General features: G+C 38.4%; 1 protein-coding gene across 2 annotated transcripts in view; it reads left to right on the forward strand.

The window, feature by feature from the left end:
• The first annotated feature begins 5772 nt into the window (after nt 1-5772).
• LOC150090410 (uncharacterized) overlaps nt 5773-21824 on the forward strand; it is a 94745-nt gene continuing 78693 nt past the window's right edge. For both annotated transcript variants that reach the window (XM_090389873.1, XM_090389872.1), the window contains exon 1: nt 5773-5868. The gene's annotated coding sequence lies outside the window, so the exon portion shown is untranslated. The remainder of the gene's footprint in view (nt 5869-21824) is intronic.

Raw genomic sequence — 21824 nt, forward strand, 5'->3', positions numbered from 1 at the left:
GAAATAAAATGTCAATAATCAAATTTATTTATTTATGTTATTAACATTATCTGAAAGCCTGCCAAGAATTCTCTAAAGAACACGGAAAAATATATTTTCTTTCAAATATGTTTAAAATATCTCTCCTTACAAGTCGCTCAGACGTACGATTATATGTTGCCAGCGTTTGCATAGTTATCGTACTCTAAAGGCTATATAACACCTTTTTCGCTTTCTACCTTCGAGAGATGGAGCGAATTCGAAATTATTCAAAAAGTCGACTTAAATTTTCTTCTGAGAAAATTTTAAGTTAATAATATTGGTTTGACCAAAGCACTTATCCTGCAAAAGAATTCCAAAGCACAGTATACTGCCCTGCGGAAGTCATAATTTAAATTTAGTTCTTGGAGACATTTCAAAATCATCTTCTCTTTCAAATTCATTTTTTTGAGACTTTACAAAGCATAATAATATTTTTGCAAGTTCTGTGATACGCTGGGATATATTAAAAGAGCGTGTCAAACATCTTACTCCAAAACCACTGTCAGAAACGAGGTGGGAATGTCGCCTCGAAAGTGTGAAATCTGTGAGATACCAAGTACCACAATTTTCTCTAGCTTTGAAATACCTTTATGAACATACCAGTGACATGAAAACGAAATCCGAAATCGAAAATAAACTTACTTCATTTGAATTTTTATTAAGTTTGGTCATTTGGTATGACATACTGAATGAAGTAAATATTGTCAGCAAGATATTTCAAAATTCAAATATAGATATCGGTACTGCAAATTCACATTTAAAAGGCCTTTTAAATTTTTTTGAACAGTATCGTGAATCGGGATTCAAATCTTCTTTAATAACTGCAAAGGAAATGGCTGAAGAATTACGAGTGACATCTGAATTTAAGAATCAAAGAACTGGACGAAAAAATAAAGCAATTTTGTTATGAAGGAACCGATCAGCCTATTTCATCAGGCGAAGAATATTTCTGAATTCAATATTTTCTAGTCATAATCGATAGTGCGATTATTTCTTTTAAGAAAAGATTCGAAATTTATCACGAACATGAGACATTAGCATTAGCATTAGCATTAGTAGAGGCATTCGATGCAAGAAAGCAAGCTTATGCAGCATCAGCCAAAAAAAAAAAAATAAAATAATAAAATAAAAATAAAAAATAAATAAATAAATAAAAATAAAAAAATAAATAAAAAATAACCACTTCCACTTCACCCCTCTGTTCGTTCGAAATACTGTCCAGCGGAGCCTTAAACTTATTTAGGCTATCAACTTCCACGACAAGGGATGGAAGTCTGTTCCACCAACCAACCAACCGCTGGCTAAAGGCAAATTTCCGCACGCCTATCCTACATCTGTCTTTCCTCAATTTGAATTTATGCCCTCTCAGGTGATTATTCTGAGCAAGAGGAAGAATCCCATCAGCATTGAGCATACTCAAACCATTCAAGGCTTTATACACCTCTGTCAGATCACCTCGCCGGTGCCTAGTCTCCAGACACTGTAATTTGCAAAACTTAAGCCTTTCTTCGTAAGAGCACCCCTTTGTTCCATTCACTAATCTTGTTGCCCTTCTCTGTACTCGTTCCAGCAGCTCTACATCCTTCTTGAAATGAGGCCTCCAGACCTGTATACAGTACTCTAGGTGTGGCCTGACCATTGCCTTATACAAGGGAATAATCACCTCCTTATCCCTGCTAGAAAAATTCCTATATATCATTGACAATACACCATGAGCTACTATTGCAGCCCGTCTGCACTGCTCAGAGAACTTCATATCTGCCTGCACAACCACCCCCAGGTCCCTTTCATTCTCTACCACTGTCAGTGTAGTACCACAGAGTTGATACGTTGCTCTGGGGTTGCTGTTTCCCACGTGTAGTACTTTACATTTGTCAATGTTAAACTTCATTTGCCACCTCTCAGCCCATCTGCTCAACCTTTCCAGATCCTGTTGCAGCAGCATAGTGTCAGTAGTGTCCTTGACAACCCTGCCAACCTTCGTATCATCTGCAAACTTGGACATTAAGCTTGATATACCATCATCAATATCATTTATAAATACAGAAAACAATAATGGACCTAATACTGAACCCTGAGGGACTCCACTGATAACATTAGTCCACGATGAGCAGTGTCCGTTGATTACCACTCTCTGTCTTCTCCCCCTCAACCACAAAGATAATTAATGGCCTTTATCCATAGCAGCAATCTGCCTGCTATAGGTTTTTCTATAATTCAGATAATATTCAAAAATTGACTGAAAACGATCTTCTTAAATGTTGCAAAGACTTAAATGCGACCTTGCAAGACGATATTGATTGCATTAATTTTTTTTAATGAAATAAAAATTTGTCGTCGAGTTTTGCCTTCCAGGATCACAATATTACAAATATTACAATATTTACTGAAAAATAATTTATTTGAATTGTATCCAAATTTTGTTACTGTTCTGAAAATTATATTAACCTTACCAATTACCGTCGCATCTGCAGAAAGATCTTTCTCAAGATTGAAAATAATAAAAAATTACTTGAGATCTAGCATTAGTGAAGAACGATTTACCTCCTTAGCCATTTTATCTATCGAATCCGAAATAGCCAAAAAACTAAAATTATGATGATATTATCAACGAATTTGCTATAAAACATGTAAGAAAATGAAACAAAAGCCACATATTGTGACCTTATTCGATTAAGTCGCATACCAAATTGTATTTTATAAGTATATGAAGCAATTATTTTTCTTATTTGATTTATTAAAGATTTTTTTGTGATTTAAATGTTAAGTTTATTAAAATAATTTAATTATTTATCATTTTCATGTAATCCTTACTAAACCAATTTGTGCAATGTAATAAATATCAAAATGCAATAAATTATTTTGTTGTACGAATTTGTATCAAGGCCCCGCAAGTCAACTTTGCACCGGGCCCCCCCTTTTGTTCGGGCTGGCCCTGACTACATGTTTCTGGCCGTTCTGCAGAGTTTTGTATCATCACAGAATAAAACGACAGAGATGAACTAATGTTCCTGGAGCCGCTGTACAAAAGATATTATACATATCTACATATCTATCTAATAATCATTGCTGACCAGGTACACCCTTTCGTGGCAACGGTCAACCCCTCTGCCGGTGCCGTCTTTCAGCAGGATAATCCGCCATGCCACACCACCCGGATTGTTCCAGACTGGTTCGTGGAACACGAGGAAGACTTCTCGGTATTGCCATGGCCTCCAAATTCCCTAGACATCAATTCCAGCGAGCATCTGTGGTTTGTGTTGGAACAGCAACTCTGATCTGCGGCGTCTCAACCACGGACCTTACAGGAGTTAAAGGATTTGCTGGCTACATGTTGGTACCAGATACAACAAGACACATTTAGAAATCTTGTAGTGTCCATGTCTCGCCGTGTACGAGCTGTTTTGTCTGCACGTGGAGAAGAAACATCATATTACGTAGTTGGTGGTCGTAATGTTTAGGTTCATCGGTGTATTTATATTGTCTGTAATTGTGTCTTCATCCATTATGAACAGCAGTGAATCCCCACTTTATAGGAAGTGCTCCTGAATCTAAAAATACTCTCATAATTGAAACAAGAGGTGTGTTTACCTGCTTTCAATATTCTAATATAATTGGGTAGATTCCGTTAGACAAAAATGCCCTATTTACTTTTGGATTCAGCTATTTCTTTTTCATTTTTACTCTGTTATATTAAAATAATTTGTTTCCAAGTTCAAACTAGATATACCTCTGGTATTCCCATCCTTAAAAACTCTTTCACTTGTGAATGGAGTTGCAAAATATTTATTGTTTTTCAGCATCCTGAACATGATCTTCAATAGTTATGCCCTTGATTTCTATTGCTCAATGATTTTCATCCGTTTCCTTCGACTGCTAATATAAGCAATGAACTCTGCTACTTTTCTTGTTCTTTAGTTAAGTCCGTCTGATTAGCTATCTTAGTTTGCCTAATCTCCTTAGTGACCTGATTTCAGATTTGTACGTGCTGTAAGATTTCATATCCACTTTTAACTTATAATTTTTCCACACATTTTTCTTCTCCTCTAGAAGTCTAATTAGGTTCAACTGACATCCATTTAGGTTAAACCTGAGCAGTTTCTCTTAATTGGTATAAAAAGATACTTGTAACTTTTTATACTGTATGTTCCGCATAACTACTTCCACTCTAGCATAAGGCATGTCCCACTTCCGACAAGTGCACAGGGACTTTTCTTTCTCCTTGTATGTACAGAAAGGAAGATATATACTGTGCTGCCACTTTATTAGGTACACCCCTGCTGTGCACACAAATGCTTTGTCCCACAATGTTGCAAGTCACATGACCACAGTTGTGGATATAAATGGACAAAGCATCTCTGAAACGGCAGTTCTGAACTTTTCACGCACCACAGTTTTAAGGATGTATCGAGAATGATGCAATGAACAGAAAACATCCTCTCAACGGCACTCCTCTGGAAGAAAATAACTTGTTGATGAGAGAGGCCAGAGGAGGACGTCAGAATACAACCTTGGTGCGCAGTACAAAATATTGCAACGGACCACTAATCGCGCTTTGTTGCGAATAGACTACAACAGGCGACGGCCACATCGCGTACCTTTGTTACCAATGAAGAACAAGAGAGCATGCCTCCTGTGGGTACAGCAACACCAGCACTGGACTATAGACGATTGGAAAACAGTTGCTTGGTCTGATGAGTCGAAGTTCTTGGTGCATCATGTTGATGGAAGGCTCAGAATTTGTCGAAAACAACATGAATCCCTGGACCTGTCATGTCTGACGACTACTGTGCAAGGTGTTGGGGGCAGTATTATGGTGTGGGGAAATGTTTTCGTGGCACACGTTGGGTCCATTGATACCCATAGATTCACGTCTGAATGCCACATCGAACCTACACATCGTTGCTGACCATGTGCATCCGTTCATGTTGACAGTTTATCCTCAGTCAGATGGTTACTTCCAGCAGGATAATGCGCCGGTGCACAAAGGCCGAATCACTATGGAATGGTTCCAGGAACACGAAAATGACTTCTCTTTGCTGCAGTGGCCTGCTCACTTGTGAATCTCAATCCTATTGAACATCTTTGAGCTGGAAAAGGTTGTTCGCTACACCTTCGTCGAATCTCAAGGAACTGCGTGACACACTCATGTCTGCATGGTACTCCATTCCTGCACAACATTTTCAGCATCTTGTTCAATCCATGCGTAGACGAATTCAAGCTGTTTTGAAGGCTAAAGAAGGCTCAACACGCTACTAGATAGGTGCACCTAATAAAGGGGCAGCACAGTGTATCTAACAATTGTGTGAATGTATTTTTATATCGTTAGTTTTGTGTGATGAGTAGTTTATTCAACAAATCATTTTCATTCTGATTGCGATGTCGTAAAATGCGCCACACTACCTACCATCCTCATACAATTCTTTACACTTCTGTAATTAGATAAAGAATCATATTTTTGAATATGTCCGATTCTTAAATAGCGTAAATTTAATCAGTCTTCTTAAAACGTCGATAACATTTGTAAATATCCTTTTTAGTTACTAAAATATAGAGACAAGAAAAGATGTAGTATATATACAGTAAATACATGTACTTTCCATGAATTAAATTGAGAAATGAAATAACTTTAAAGAAGAGTTGTAAAATATCTTGAAGGTTTGGAGGCGCTCTTACCGAATTTTTCCGGGCGGTCCATTTTGGAGAAGATTTAATTTAATGGAAATTTTACATTTGTTTGCTGTGATGATAATAAGTTTACGATGATTGTTACAAGTATTTTTGTCTGAGCTGAGCAGCTTCGTGATTCATATTTTTTATTTATGTATTCGTAATTTGATCGAAAGCGTAAGTTGTTTACAGCTTTAGCGAAGCGATTTTTTATATGTAGTGTTTTCTAACGGTGGCGCTACAGTGTAGTGAACATATATTTCAAAGTTTGTTATTTTTAAGTTTCTTTCCTGTGCTTTGAAATAATTCATACATTTTTACTTTTTTCTTTTTATCAAAGAAATTTGCTGAGTTTATAAAAACATAAACAGTGAAGAATATATAGTTTTTTTGTGAAAAATTCAAATGTATTTCTACTCAGGCGTGGCCATGTCATTCAAGGATTGTGTAATTCCATGCGTGTTGCTACAGATGTTTGCCAGTGTGCTTTTAGGAGGAATGTCGTGTAACAAAATGTTTATTTGCGAGTACGTTGTTAGGCAGATGTTGATTGAATGGCTTGTAAACACAATTGTATTTGATAAATGGGTAGTTTTGATACATTTAAAATTGTATTTGATAAATGGGTAGTTTTGATACATTTAAAATTTTATTGGATAAATGGGTAGTTTTGATACATTCATCAAAATTGTATTGGAAATGAGTTACGTTTTATATCCACGAAAGTGTAATGCATTACTGATTACGCAGCAGAACCAGTGATGAAACTACCGCACGATGGCAGGGGACACAACTAGGAAATTTTAGACGGTTGGGTTGGTTGATGTATAGGATCACAGGAGGAGGCCGTTAATAAGTCTTGCTGGGAAGCGGTTACAGAATTTGTAGTTTCGATAGAGTAGAACTTATATTTGTATAAAGTCCTTTTTAGGATTCGATTTAAGTGGATGCAAGCATTAAATTTCTAAACACATAATAGCGAATAATAATAATAATAATAATTATCAGTAGTAGTCATATGGTGCAAGGAAGCCTGAAGCTTTTGCTGCACCAGCCAAAAAAAATTTTTCTGAGTTATCCTGAGAGAGAGAGAGAAATCAAGAGTCTGAAGTAAAAAGGAATTACCAAGAAAGAGAAAAATGATGATATCCAGCTCAGGACCCTGTGTGTGTGCCAAGCCCATACCAGAGGTCAGCCCCTTGAAAATCCTATTAACCAAATTACTGAACGTGTAAAGGAAATCTCTTATAATAAGTGTTGAAATAAGTGATTTATTAGGTTGTATTATAAATCAACAGGGATTACCTTTATTTTAGATATAGGAAGCTTCTTTTCCAACTCTCCTAGTCCAACTCGCTAATAATTTTTGAGGATGGCGATATCTATTTTGTAAAGCAGGTGGGACATCTTCCCCACTGTCAGAACCGTAGTGGTCAGACCGTGTGGTCTCAACAATGAGCACTCATGACTGCTGTCTACAAACACCCTACTTCTGGCAGCATGGAAACCATTACTTGGATTGGCATAAAATTAGATTTTTGAGGTCTAAACTGTTTAATAAATATGGACCAATTATTTCTTTCGGTCCTATAGCTGGAGACCACACGGTCTGAACACTATGGTTCCGACAGTGGGGAAATAGATATCGCCATCCTCAAGAATTATTAGCGAGTTGGATTAGGAAAGTTGGAAAAGAAGCTTCCTATATCTAAAATAAAGGTAATCCCTGTTGATTTATAATATAATAGAATATAGGAATTATCGAGCACTTAATAGCTCTCAATTATCAAATCTATTAGGTTGTATGCATCAGGAAAGAACTATTTTGTAGCAATTTATTTATTTATTCTAGTGCATCCATAGAATATGCCTTAGCCATAATTATGAGAGCTTCCTTGGACTCAGGGGAGGTTCCCATGGACTGGAGGTGTGCAAACGTTTCACCAATTCACAAAGGGGTTCAAAAGGTGACACAAGTAACTATAGAGCTGTTAGTTTAACTTGTGTTCCTAGGAAAATAATGGAATCACTGGTTAAAGAAGCATTGCAGGATCATCTAGACAAGACTGCAGTAATAGTTAAGACACAGCATGGATTTGTTAAAGGGAGGCCTTGTCTGACCAATTTGATTTGATACTATGATGTGATCACAAAGGAACTGAATGCCAAAAATAATTTTGATATCATATACTTGGATTTCAGGAAAGCTTTTGATACTGTTGCACAGGGAAGACTGCTGTACAAATTGGAGCAGTGTGGCATTAAGGGCAAGTTACTACTATGGATAAAAGTATGATTGAGTGGGAGAAGACAGAATGGTTATCAATGGACACCACTCTTTGTGGACTAATGTCATTAGTTTAGAGTGCTGGGCCTATAGTTGTTTTCTGTATTTATTGTTTTTTTCAGTGCTTTGCCTATTGTTGTTTTCTATATTTATTGTTTTTTTCAGTGCTATACCTATTGTTGTTTTCTATTTATTTATTTATTTATTTCTATATATATTGCTATCTAACTCGCAGATCTTATGCCTCAAAATCTATTACAATTTGAGGGAAATTGAGGTGCTACTACTATCCTTTTGACTGTTTCTTGGGTCCCCCTTGCTTTGCTTTTCCTTCCCATTAAGCTACAGTAACAGAAACACTCGTGTAAATATTCTAATGTAAGAATAAAGCAATCTGTAGGGCTAGCAGGTATATTTTGACAGTCAACCGTTCATATATATTTCAATTACGAGTTTCATTTTTTGAACGTTTAGAAAAATTATGCTATTATTAAATTATGCTATTCTTAACTTAAATTTAATCTTAAATTTGATCTTAAAGCTATTATGTGTATTATATTTAGTATATATTAATAAGGTGAGCATATAACTCACAGAAACAGATGGCTTATGTTGTTATTGATGGCATATATTGAGAGGCACTAGCCCCAAGTTGACGTGCCTTTCAATGTAAGCCTTATACAGTAACGGCATTGATACTTTTGATTTGTTAATATTTGATTTAGTGTGACTTTGCTAATTATAGTTATTATTAGGGGCCTACCTTCATGCTGATCAGGCATCTCTTCAAGACGTATGACAGCATGATTAAACAAATGGCCCTCAGTCCCCAGCGGCTTTCACTCCCCCTCTTACGGCAGCGAGAGGATCAGACTGGAAGCAGAGGGTGCTAAGAATCTCTGGGTACGACCAGGCTGCCATGCACGGAAACTGAACTTGGCCTGTTACAACTTAAGATTGCTCATCAGTGAAGACAGGATATTAGAGCTGGAAAAGGAATGAGAAAATGTGAATTGGATTATCATCGGTTTGGCTGAAACAAGAAGAAGAAATGAATCACTTATAAGTTTATTAAGTGGAAATCTGCTGTACACCAATGGAAACAGTGAAAGCAGCGATGGTGGAGTTGGGTTTCTGATCCATAAAGATATAAAAAACAACATTTTGGAATTCAAAAGTACATCACCAAGGGTGTCAAGACTAATACTCAAGATTTCTAAGAGGCACAAGCTAAAGGTTATAATGATTTATGCACTAACATCGAGCCATAATGATGAAGAGGTTGAAGAAATGTACACCGAAATTGAGTCTTCTAGATGAGCAGAAAACCCCTACACTATCTTTATGGGGGGACTTCAATGCTAAGGTTAGAAAAAGACAAAACAGCGCAGAAAGGGGAACTATAGGAAATTTGGAATTGGTGAAACAAATGAAAGAGGCGAAAGATGTGTGGAATTTGCAGAATCTCAAGGATTGTCAATAATGAACATTTTTTTTCAAGAAAAGGGTGAACAGAAAGTGGACATGGAAGAGTCCAAATGGATTAACAAATAATGAAATTGACTTCATCCTCACTAACAGAAGATATATCGTGAATGATGTTACCGTCCTGAATAAGGTAAATGTTGGAAGTGATCACAGAATGGTAAGATGTACACTTGATATAGATGTAGGAAAGGAAAAAGCTGACTTGAGTAAATAATACAAAGGTCTTTGAGATAACAGAAGAGGAGAAAAAGCAGTATGTACTGGAACTTAAGAACAAGTTTGGGCTACTGCAGACTGCTCAGGTCCAAGTTATCGACGAGGAGTATTACAAGTATCTGAAAGTGATAAAGCCCAAGAAACCTATAGAGAAAAAGAAATCCAAAGAAGAAAAAATTAGTCAAGAAACACTTGTTATGATGAACCGAAGGTGACAAATGAAGAGCAAGATAAACACTGACAAGGAGAAAATTGAGTATACTGAGTTATGCAAAACCATTAGAAAGAGACTCAGAGAGGACATAAGAAGATTTAACACAAGAAAAGTAGTACAAGCATTAAGGGAAAACAAAGGACTTAAATCAGCAGCCATGAGCAGCAATACAGAAAGACAAATGATACTGATACTGAAGAACAGCGATGGTGTACTTATAAATAGCAGAGAAGGCATAATTCAAATAGCAGAACACTACTATAGAGAATTATACAAGGAGTGAGGGAATGATGCCAGCAGTGGGGAAGATGGATCGCAAATTAGCAACACATACGACATACCCGATATTCTTCCTGATGAGGTAGAACATGCATTGAAGAAAATGAAGAATCAGAAAGCCGCGGGGTAAGATGAAGTTACTGTTGAGTTGTTAAAATTGGGAGGAAGAGACATAACACAACGTCTGTTTTTGTGTTATGTCTCTTTCTGCCAGTTTCTTTACAAAGTGCATTAGAAAAGGTGTGACGCCTAAGGAGTGGAATAATGCAATCATTGTTTTACTGCATAAGAAAAGAGATAAATTGGAAATTATAAACCAATTAGCTTGTTATCCTGCATCTACAAGTTGTTCACAAGGGTCATTACTAACATATTAGAAAGAGTACTTGATGAGAATCAACTGAAAGAGCAAGCTCGCTATAGGACAGCATTCTCAACTATGGATACACCTTCACATAATATCACAGCTAATGGAGAAAGCAAATGAATATAAAACACCATTATGCCTGGCATTTGTGGATTATGAAAAAAGCATTTGACTTCATACAGCATAAGGCAATGTTTCGGGCACTGGAAAGACAAGGCACAGATACGCCATATATTATGATTTTTAAGAAAAAAAATGAGAATGCTACTCCTTTATTAGACTACACAAAGACAGTAATAAATTTAAAATTGATAAAGGAGTTCGACAACGAGACACAATACGTCCGAAGTTGTTTACTGCTGCCCTTGAGGAAGCTTTCAGAAGGTTACACTGGTCGCAGAAAGAAGCCAATATGAATGGAGAGTACTTAAACCATTTACGATTTGCAGATGACATTGAGGTCATAAGCCATGATCCCAAAGAATTATAGGAAAATCTTAATCAGTTATGCACAGTTAGTAAGGATTTTGGAGTAAAGATGAATATGGCTAAAACAAAAGTAATGATGAACAAGTATGCCACAGAAAGGGACATAATGATTGAGGGAGCAGTAATTGAAAAGGTGGAGTCATATACTTATATGTAACAAGTTATTAGCTATAATAATGATATATGGCTGAAAGTCAAGAGAATGATAAATTTTGGGTGGATAGCATTCAGGAAATATAGTCACATACTGAGGAGCAATATCCCAGTTTGTCTGAAACGTAAAATAATGAAACAATGTATACTGACCACCATGACTTATGGAAGTGAACTTGGGAAGAGAAGCTGAGAACTACACAGTGAAGAATGGAACGAATTATATTGGGAATCAGACTGTTAGATAAGAAGAGAAACACATGGATTAGCAGAAAACTCAAGTAAAGGACATTCTTATAAAAACTAAAGAACTAAAATTGCCTTGGGCAGGACACATAGCTCGAAGACATGATGACAGATGTACTAAGAAAATAACAGAATGGTACCCAAGAGGAGCTAGAAGAAAACCTGGAAGACAATGGCGGAGATGGATAGATGAAATTCATGAGTTTGTGGGTAGTAAATGGATGGCCATTTCACAAAACAGAAGGAACTGGAAAGGCCTTCATCCTGCAGTGGATTGAAAATGTCTGATGATGATGATGGCCGACCGGGCTAGCCGGGTGGGTAAAGTGCCTGCCTGGCAACCCAAAGGTCGCAGGTTCAAATCCCGTTTCGGGCTTGGATCAAAGTATTGCAAAAACCTTGGGAGGTGCATTATGGCCACAGAAGCCAATGCACCAACAACTACCAAAAAAAATGATGATGATGATTAGGGGCCTTGTACGTTATGGTTACACACATATCTTAGGCTATATTATTTAAAAATAAAAAACATAGTTCTTATAATTTAGCAGGCGTATGTAATGTTCAATCAAAGCTGATGGCATTAATCTGTCCTGACAATTTCACTTTTCAGTTATTTATATCACTTAGATATAAGAGATTTTATTTCTTTTGTATATATATATATATATATATATATATATATATTATCATTAGTAGAGGCATATGATGCAAGAAAGCAAGCTTAAGCAGCATCAGCCAAAAAAAAAAAAAAAAAAAACCACTTCCATTTCACCCCTCCGTTCGTTCAAAATACCTGTCCAGCTGAGCCTTCAATTTATTTAGGCTCTCAACTTCCACAACAAGGGATGGAAGTCTGTTCCACCAACCAACTACCCGTTGGCTAAAGGCAAATATATGCACATCTATCCTACATCTGTCTTTCCCCAATTTGAATTTATGTCTTCTTGGGTGATTATTCTGAGCAAGAGGAAGAATCCCATCGGCATTGAGCATGCTCAAACCATTCAAGGCTTTATACACCTCTACCAGATCACCTCGCCGGTGCCTATTCTCCAGACACTCTAATTTTCAAAACTTGAGCTTGAGCCTTTCTTCATAAGAGCAACCCTTTGTTTCATTCACTAATCTTGTTGCCCTTCTGTATTCGTTCTAGCAGCTCTACATCCTTCTTGAAATTAGGCCTCCAGACCTGTATACAGTACTCAAGGTGTGGCCTGACCACACCTTGAGTACTGTATACAGGTCTGGGAATAATCACCTCCTTATTCCTGCTAGAAAAGTTAATGTATATCATTGACAAGACACCATGAGCTACTCTTGCAGCCCATCTACACTGCTCAGAAAACTTCTTCTGCCTGTACAATTACCCCCAGGTCCTTTTCATTATCTACCACTGTCAGTGTAGTACCACAGAGTTGATAAGTTTCTCTGGGGTTACTGTTTCCCATATGTAGTACTTTACATTTGTCATGTTAAACTTCATTTACCGCCTCTCAGCCTATCTGCTCAACCTTTCAAGATTCTGTTGCCGCAGCATACTGTCAGTTGTATCGTCTGCAAACTTGAACATTAATCTTGATATACCATCATCAATATCATTTATAAATACGAAAACAATAGACCCAACACTGAACCCTGAGGGACTCCACTAATAACAATAGTCCACGATGAGCAGTGTCCATTGATTACCACTCTCTGTCTTCTCCCCTCAACCATCCCTTAATCCATAGCAGCAATTTGCCTCCAATGCCACACTGCTCCAATTTGTGCAGCAGTCTTCCATGTGCAACAGTATCAAAAGCCTTTCTAAGATCCAAATATATAATATCAAAGTTATTCCCTGCATCCAGTTCTTTTGTGATTGCATCATAGTATGCAATCAAATTGGTCAGGCAAGACTCCCTTAAGAAAACCATGCTGTGTCCGAGCTATAACTGAAGTCTTGTCTAGATGATCCTGCAGTGCTTCTTTAACCAGTGCCTCCATTAATTTTCCTCGAACAGAAGTTAAACTCACAGGTCTATAATTACTTGTGTCAGCCTTTGATCCTTCTTTGTGAATTGGGGTCACATTTGCACATCTCCAGATGATGGGTACCTTCCCTGAGTTAAAAAAAAAAGCTCTCATAATTATGGCTAAGGGTTTGCTTATTTCCTTTGATGCCTCCTTTAATATAACTGGATAGATCTCATCCACCCTGGGTGCCTTTTTTATGTTTATCCCCAACAATTTCTCCTCCACTTTCCTCTCAGTTATTACAAAATCATCTAGCCCTCTGCCAGAGTTTACTTTACCTATGGCATTCCCCTTCCTCAATAACTCCTCATGTGTTTATGTTGATGCAAAATACTCGTTTAGTTTGTGAGCCACCTGAGCAGGATCATCAACAGTTGAACCTTTACTATCCAGTTAACCAATCTGATTCATCCCTTTCCTTCTAGAGTTTACGTAGGTAAAGAACTCTTTTCTGTTTTTCTTTGCATCCTTTACCAAGGATTTCTCAGTCTGCCTTTGCCTGCCTAATCTCCTTTTTGACTTTAATCTCCTTTGTCACCCATTAATTTATATGTATACCATTCATTTTTCTTCTCTGCCATATGTCTCATTAGTTCATCTGAAATCCATTTAGGCCTAAACCTTGAACAATATTTCTTAGTTGGTATGTAAAGCCTAATAGCTTCCAAGATAAAATCTTTGAATGCTTCCTATTTTGAATTTGCTGTTGGTAACATCATCAGTTGGTCCCACTGTATAGAATTTAAATACTGTCTCAGACCATCGTAGTAGCCTTTACGAAAGCAAAAACCCTTCTCTTTACCCCCGATGGTAGTTACCCCTTTGAGTAAATCCCACTTCAGCACACTGATCACTGCCACCTAGTTGTTCCTTTATCTATAGATTCTTAATGCATGAAGAATCACTACTGATAATCAGTTGATTGATTGATTGATTGATTTAGTTTTTAATGGCGCATTGGCAACTAGGGTCATAATGCGCCAAGTCAAAGAACTGATAATCAGATCAAGAGTATTACTCCCTCTAGTTGCCTCCTGAACGTGCCGATGTAGAAAACAATCATCCAATAAATCCACAAAAGCGTTGCTAGTTTGTGAGTGACCAACCCACAAATTCCAGTCAATATCTGGGAAATTAAAATCTCCCATTATAAGACTCTCTGCTTTACTGGCCCACTCTATTTCCTTGTACAGTTTCTTATTATACACATCAGAGTCATTAGGCCTATAACACACCCGTACTCTCAATTTTGATCTCCCAATGCTTATGTCACACTGCACTGTCCAGCGATGTCGACTGGCTTCACTTCCTTGGATTTTGTGTGTTTCTTAACTCCTCCCTTCCTATCCTTTCTGTACACAATGTACTTACTCCCCAAATTCCAGTTCTACATTCCTTATATTTGTGTGACACTACGTCTCTGATATCCCAACAATATCTGCCTTTGACGTTTTGAGAAATACCTCAAGTTCATCAAATTTATTTACCGAACTCCTAGCATTTGTGTACACGTAAGTATATGTGCACCTGTTCCTATTCTTAGCTACCCTAACACAACCCACGTGTTTACCTGTACTGCAGTGACTCCCAGCAGTCTCTGAAATACCCTGCATCTTGTTTTCCAGGCTGCTGCTCATTTCATTAGAAGCAGTGCAAGTATCACTTTCACCTCTGCCAGTGGCTACTGTTAATCAATTAGTACTTGCATCTCCCCAAGATAGCAGTTTTCCAACCCACCTAACACTGTCTCGATAGCATCAGCAAATATTCTTGCACACTTTCTATTTTAGTGTATCCCATCCCTGTAGAAGCAATCTCTCCTGTTAACAAGTATAGACCAGGCTGAAAAAAATTGAGCCTTGCACAATCTTTCCAGGGCCGAATTGATCGACAATCTATATATATATATAGACAAGTGTATTTGAGTATTGTAGTGTTGCTGACCTGTCAAGTGTAATTACAATGTAATAAATGGAATGCCTGCAAGCACATTACTTGGAATTAAATGAAATTAAGATTAACTTAAAAATAACGTAAAAATAATAAAAATTTTAGCTAATGCTGTAGGTCCTAGGACTAATGTATTTAATCAGTATTTGTAGTAGCTTATTTATTTGTAGCAATTTATTCAGTCCAATATTTGCAGTAAGAACATCAGTACTGACTTAAACAGTTTTCGCATCCCCGTACAGCCCGAGCACAACTGTATTCCACTTGCTTTCTGCTGTCCTTTAACACCTGTGTATTTATCAATGATCATTGATGAAGGTATAATAGGCGTAATGTCCAAGTTTGCAGATGATACAAAAGTTGGCAGGGTTGTTAATGACAGTAAAGACAATATGCTACTGCAACAGGATCTAGAAAAGTTAGGCAGATGGGCTGAGAAGTGGCAACTGAAGTTTAATTTTGACAAATACAAAGTACTCCATATGGGTAGCAGTAACCCAAGAGAAACTTACCAACTGTGTGGTATTTTTCATTGAGGTGGAGAATGAAAAATACCTGGGGTTGGTTGGTTGGTTATTTTGGTTTTTAGGAGCATTAGCAACTAAGGCCATATTGCTCCGGGATATGCGGTGGTCATTCCCTGACCTTTCCACATCCTCCGTATTTGGTGGTGACGGGCTCGAACCCCGGTCTAATCAAGAAGCGTGTGCTACGCACAGCTGCTCCTTCCCACCTGGCTACGGAGGCGCCTAATACCTGGGGGGGGGGTAATTGTGCAGTCAGATATGAAGTTCTCTGAGCAGTGCCTGCCAGTGCAGGTCATGGAGGTTTGTTAAATGATAAATAGGAATTTTGCTAGCAGAGACGAGGAGGTGATTATCCCTTTGTACAGGGCAGTGGTCAGGTCACACCTTGAGTACTATATACAGGTCTGGAGGCCTCGTTTTAAGAAGGATGTAGAGTTGCAGGAACCAGTACATAGAAAGGCAACAAGATTGGTGAGAGGAACAATGGGGTGCACTTAAGAAGAAAGGCTTAAGTTCTGCAAGTTGCAGCAGCTGGAGGCTAGGCACCTGCAAGGTGATCTGATCGAGGTATATAAGGCCTTGAATGGTTTGAGTACGCTCAATGCTGATGACACTTCCGCTTGCTCAGATTAAGAACCTAAGGGGGGCATAGAATCAAATTGAAGAAAGAAAGTTGTAGAATAGATGTGTGGAAGTTTGCCTTTAGCCAGCGGGTAATTGATTTATGGAACAGACTTCCATCTGTTGTTGTGAAAGTTGATAGCTTAAATAAATTTAAGGCTGAACTAGACAAACATTTGGAGTGACCGGTTGGCTGAAATGGGAAGGTTTTTTTTTTTTTTTTTTGTTCTGGCTGATGCTGTATAAGCTTGCTTTCTTGCGTCACATGCGTGAACTAATGGTAATACTGCAGTTTATTTCTTGTGCACAATTAGGCTGGCTAGAAGCAATATCAAGATACTATTGCTTCTTTTTTTTTTTTTTTTTTTTGTCTTAAGCAAATTTCAATGTCTTTTCAACACTATTTTGATAGTCATTTATTCTCCCTTTGCTGACACATCTGCCTCATTTAATTGCTTATTTTCCTGTCAGTGTCACTGACACGGTTCACTTCGACCATTTCACATCTTCCCCCCACTTGGGGGTTACTTCAACCAGTCTGGGTGCGAGGTTAGCCTGTGCGGTTAGCCATTTCACATCTTCCCCCCACTTGGGGGTTACTTCAACCAGTCTGGGTGCGAGGTTAGCCTGTGCGGATTGGCTCCTTAAAGCTCTTCAAACAGAGAAGTTTTTCCTGATTTATTTTCTGCTTTATTAGTTTAAATTGTCATATTAACTTATTTTCTAGAGTAGCTTTATATTCCTAGTTACGATACTTAGTTTAAAGTTTAACTTAGACAGAGATTTTGTAGATATTACTTAGTATCGGTAACGGTATCAAATCCACGTGTCACAAACCAAATTTTTTTTTAACCAAATTTAGTCGATTTATTAACCAACTGTTATATCAAATTATCTTCTATAAGTAGATTATAGACCTAGTCAGGATCCTTAGTTTATTCTAAATTGAGATAGCGAGATTTGGAAGCTAATCAATACTTACGAGTCCGTAGAAATACCGTTCGTGAATTCCCGCCATTTTTACACGATAGCATAAGCTTAGTATCGTATAGTGCATAATATAATATTGTCAATTAATCAGTAAATCTATTAATCTTGATAAACTTTATTGTCAATTAAATTTTACTTTTAACTCTATATATATATATATATATATATAACGACTTAATCGTAACTAATAATTAATACATAACTATAGTGGTGCACGTGATACGGAAGTTGTATAAAGGGAACTCGTAGAAAACACTAGATACCGAAAAAAATATATATATAACATAACTGTTTTGGGATATAACTTAAGGATTTAATTTTTGTTTTGAATTTTATTGAATTAAATCGGAATCATGACTCTGACCAGAGCAGCAAAGCAAAAGGCTCAAGCTAATGGGAGTGCTGTGGTTCAGGGGAGAACTGAGGGGAGCAGTTGCCCTCTGAATCACAGTCTATTAAAATGCACTGTTTGCTTGATGTTTGCGGAGCAGTCGGGTACGGGACATGATACTGCCAAGGGGGATGTCTTTGTGTGTGCACGATGTAAGGAGTGCAAGGAAATCAGGCGACAACTCAGCGTTGTTATGGGCCTTTATGAGAGCTTGAAGGACAGGGTGGATGCCCTCGAAGGTAATAAATTGAGGGGCCCATCAAGCTCTCAGCTGCCCACATCAACGCCAGAGCTTGCACTTGGTCATCAGGCAACACAGAAGCAGCCCCCTAGGCAGAATGCGCTGGTCCCACAGGAACTAGTAGTTGTTGGTGACTCTATTGTCAGGGAAACGGGGAACATACTTTGTAAAAAGGATAGGTGGAATAGGACCAGGGTATGTCTGCCAGGGGCAAAGGTTGATGACGTTGTAGAGCGGATATCATCTTTTAAGGGCACAAAAGGTGATATAGTTGTACACGTTGGCACTAATGATATTAGGAGTAGGAGACCGGCGGAATTACTTAGCAAGTACAGGTCACTGTTGAAAAAAAGCCGTGAATTAGGGTTGAACTTGAAAGTGTCTGCAATTCTGCCCAGACACGATAGGAGGGAGTATATGATGAGAGCCTTGTCGATCAATTCTGCCCTGGAGGGATTGTGCAAGGCTCAAGGGGTAGAATTTTTTTCAGCCTGGACTGTACTTGTTAACAGGAGAGATTGCTTCTACAGGGATGGGATACACTTAAATAGAAAGGGTGCAAGAATTTTTGCTGATGCTGTCGAGGCAGTGTTAGGTGGGTCGGAAAACTGCTAGTTGGGGGGGGATACAAGGACTAATAGATTAACAGTAGCCAGTGGCAGAGGTGGAAGTGATTCTTGCACTGCTTCTATTGAAATGAGCAGAAGTCTGAAAAACAAGATGCAGGATATTTCAGAGACTGCTGGTAGTCATTGCGGTACAAGTAAACACATGGGTTGTGTTAGAGTAGCTAAGAACAGAAACAGGTGCATGTATACCTGCGTGTACACCAATGCTAGGAGTTTGGTAAATGAATTTGATGAATTTGAGGTATTGCTCAAAACATCAAAGGCAGATATTGTTGGGATATCAGAGACGTGGTGTCACACAGATATAAGTAATGCGGAACTGGAATTTGGGGAATACAATGTATATAGAAAGGATAGACAGGACAGGAGGGGAGGAGGGGTTATGCTATTAATTAAGAAACACATAAAGTCCAAGGAAGTGAAGCCAGTCGACATCGATGGACAGGGCAGTGTCGAGTGAGTTTGGTGTGACATAAGCATAGGGAAATCAAAATTGAGAGTAGGAGTGTGCTATAGGCCTAATGACTCTGATGAGTATAATAAGATATTGTACAGGGAAATAGAGTGGGCCAGTAAATCAGAGAGTCTTATAATGGGGGACTTTAATTTCCCAGATATTGACTGGAGTTTGTGGGTTGGTCACTCGCACACTAGCAAGGCTTTTGTGGATTTATTGGATGATTGTTTTCTACATCAGCATGTTCGTGAGGCAACAAGAGGGAGCAATACTCTTGATCTGATTATCAGTAGTGATTCTTCATGCATTAAGAACCTGCAGAAAAATGAACCACTAGGTGGCAGTGATCACAGTGTGTTGAAGTGGGATTTACTCAAGGAGGTAACTACCATCAGAGGTAAAGGGAAGGGTTTTTGTTTTCGTAAAGGCGACTATGATGGTCTGAGACAGTATTTAAATTCTATACAGTGGGACCAACTGATGATGTTACCAACAGCAAACTCAAAATGGGAAGCATTCAAGGAACTAATCTTGGAGGCTACCAGGCTTTACATACCAACTAAGAAATATTGTTCAAGGTTTAGGCCTAAATGGTTGTCAGATGAACTAATGAGACATGTGGCAGAGAAGAAAAATGCATGGGATACATACAAATTAATGGGTGACTGGAAGCCTATGATAGATATAAGTTGGTTTGTAACCAAGTCACAAAGGAGATTAGGCAGGCAAAGGCAGACTATGAAAAATCCTTGGCAAAGGATGCAAAGAAAAACAGAAAAGAGTTCTTTACATACTTGAACTCGAAAAGGATGAATCAGATTGGTCCACTGGATATTGATGGTTCAACAGTTGAGGATCCTGCTCAGGTGGCTAACAATCTAAACGAGTATTTTGCATCTACATTCACGCATGAGGAGTTATTCAGGAAGGAGAATGATGTAGGTAAAGTAAACATTGGCAGTGAGCTGGATGATTTTGTAATAACTGAGAGGAAAGTGGAGGAGAGATTGTTGAGGATAAACATAAAAAAGGCACCTGGGGTGGATGGGATCTATCCAGTTATATTAAAGGAGGCAGCAAAGGAAGTATGCAAACCCCTAGCCATAATTATGAGAGCTTCTTTGGACTCAGGGGAGGTACCCATAGACTGGAGATGTGCAAATGTAACCCCAATTCACAAAGGAGGATCAAAGGCTGACACAAGTAATTACAGACCTGTTAGTTTAACTTCTGTTCCAGGTAAATTAATGGAGGCACTGGTTAAAGAAGCACTGCAGGATCATCTAGACAAGAATTCAGTTATAGCTCAGACGCAGCATGGTTTTGTTAAGGGCAGGTCTTGCCTGACCAATTTGATTGGATACTATGATGTAGTCACAAAAGAACTGGATGCAGGGAATAACTTTGATATTATATATTTGGATCTTAGAAAGGCTTTTGATACTGTTGCACATGGAAGACTGCTGCACAAATTGGAGCAGTGTGGCATTGGAGGCAAATTGCTGCTATGGATAAGGGGATGGTTGAGTGGCAGAAGACAGAGAGTGGTAATCAATGGACACTGCTCAACGTGGACTAATGTTATTAGTGGAGTTCCTCAAGGTTCAGTGTTGGGTCCGTTGTTGTTTTCGGTGTTTATGAATGATATTGATGATGGGATATCAAGTTTAATGTCCAAGTTTGCAGATGATACAAAGGTTGGCAGGGTCGTTAAGGACAATACTGACGCTATGCTGCTGCAACAGGATCTGGAAAGGTTGAACAGATGGGCTGAGAGGTGGCAAATGAGGTTTAACATCGACAAATGTAAAGTGCTGCATATGGGAAACAGTAACCCCAGAGCAACGTATCAACTCTGCGGTACTACACTGACAGTGGTGGAGAATGAAAAGGACCTGGGGGTAATTGTGCAGGCAGATATGAAGTTCTCTGAGCAGTGCAGACGAGCTGCAAGAGTAGCTCATGGTGTCTTGTCAATGATATACAGGAATTTTTCTAGCAGGGATAAGGAGGTGATTATTCCCTTGTATAAGGCAATGGTAAGGCCACTTCTTGAGTACTGTATACAGGTCTGGAGGCCTCATTTCAAGAAGGATGTAGAGCTGCTGGAACGGGTACAGAGAAGGGCAACAAGATTAGTAAATGGAACAAAGGGTTGCTCTTACGAAGAAAGGCTTAAGTTTTGCAAATTACAGAGTTTGGAGACTAGGCACCGGCGAGGTGATCTGATAGAGGTGTATAAGGCTTTGAATGGTTTGAGCATGCTCAATGCCAATGGGATTCTTCATCTTTCTCAGAATAATCACCTCAGAGGGCATAAATTCAAATTGAGAAAGGACGGATGTCGGATAGATGTGCGGAAATTTGCCTTTGGCCAGCGGGTGGTTGGTTGGTGGAACCGACTTCCATCACTTGTTGTTGAAGTTGATAGCCTAAACAAATTTAAAGCTCAACTGGACAGGTATTTCGAACGAACGGAGGGGTGAAATGGGAGTGGTTTTTTTTTTTTTTTTTTTTTTTGGCTGATGCTGAATAAGCTTGCTTTCTTGCATCATAAGCCTCTGCTAAT

This window comes from Mastigoproctus giganteus, chromosome 2, assembly GCF_048544385.1.
Source record: "Mastigoproctus giganteus isolate SK-2022 chromosome 2, ASM4854438v1, whole genome shotgun sequence".
NCBI classification, from domain to species: domain Eukaryota; kingdom Metazoa; phylum Arthropoda; class Arachnida; order Uropygi; family Thelyphonidae; genus Mastigoproctus; species Mastigoproctus giganteus.